Below are 1,694 nucleotides of genomic sequence, written 5' to 3' on the forward strand. Positions count from 1 at the left end.
TCTTTTTGCAAGAAAAGAGTTGTTTTGACAAGTGCTAGCTTGAAGACCCTTTAGAATTGCCCCTTATGTCCCTTACGAATGTCCTAATAATTCGTGTGTTGGCTCACAAAAATTATTACTAGTTAGGGCTTGGTTTATAGATAATTTGACATATACATGTGTTGTTTATTTTATATTGTCATATGCTATGCTTTATGTATGAAAATGGTTTTTACATTCCAAATAACATTTTATCATAAAATAACATCACTTGGAGTTTGAATAGTAAATATTTAAAAGATAATATAAGACTAAAATCATGTTTATAGCATTAAAAAACTAGTTATTATTTTATGTCTAAACTTAATATATGATATTAGTTTCTAAATTTAACATAACATGTTGATATTATATTTTATGTATGTCAAATAATATTGAAGACATAATTATCAACACCTTAGTTTTGGTTTCTCAAAATATGACATTTTATCATAAAATCTATAAAATGAATTTATAAAATAAAATGAGTTCTAATTCTACAAATTCATTAATTCATTAGACTTTAATTATTAAAAGGAGATTTAAAATTTTGATTTTTGAGCTCATCCAAAACTCTATATCTTAAAGATAAAATGAAATTTTATTAAGAGACTATAACCATTTCTTAAAGAACTATACGACTAAACTCTAAATATAATATATTATTTCATAATTTATCACGGGTAACGGTTTATAAAATGAAATTTTATTTGGAACCTAAAGAACCTTATACAAGTGATATGGTTTTTTACAAAAGTTGGATGGATGAGTATTAATGAGACCGTGTTTTTATAACTATATATATATATATATATATATATATATATATATATATATATATATATATATAACATTTTCTTAAAAACTTAAATCAATGTTGTTATTTTGAAGAAAAATCGCTAGTCGTTTGTACGGTATTAATGATAATGGGTCACCTGGTAATTAGGATTTTGTCTTATGATGATAGAGGTGGATTTGTGTTTTCTAGTGTTAGATGGGTCGCCTAGTCACTAGTTAGATTTGATCCAGAATTGTGTGTGATAAAGGCCTAATCATGAGAAGCTCGAAGCATATATAGGATCAAATATGCCAAGTTAAACAATAGTTGTTTAGGATCTCATTATCTAGGAATTGCACATTGTATGCAATTGGTAATCGCTACTTACCGAGTTGGATTAAGTGGATGGGTCAAAGGTCACCTAGCCAATTACTTATTTCGTTACTTGGATCCTAGACTTTAGTAAATTAATTTTTTAGAAACAATAAAATGTATTAATTTTGAAGGACTTAATACTGAAAATCCTAAATGAAATTTTGTTAAATTCTATATATGCCTGTTAATACTCTATACGCCCCTATAAACCTTTCTCTTGATGATTTTAAAGATATAATAACATTTGATAGTTATAATTTCTATAACTGTTATAATGCCTTGAGTTTTTTAATAAAGGATAAGCAAAAATTATACATACTAAAATGTCCCATTCCTGAACAACATCTACAAACTAGTCAGTCTGATCAAAATTCTTTGAGGGAAATATTATTGTGATAATGTTGATGTATCCCATATCATACGGGAATAACTGCCCTTAGCCTGCAAAAAGTCTTGGATACTTATGAAACATACCAGATGTTTCAGCAAGTAAAGCAAATATTCATTTTGATTAGTAGAAGCT

The sequence above is a fragment of the Lactuca serriola genome, chromosome 8, assembly GCF_051521515.1.
Source record: "Lactuca serriola cultivar US96UC23 chromosome 8, Lser_US96UC23_V15, whole genome shotgun sequence".
Classification (NCBI taxonomy): domain Eukaryota; kingdom Viridiplantae; phylum Streptophyta; class Magnoliopsida; order Asterales; family Asteraceae; genus Lactuca; species Lactuca serriola.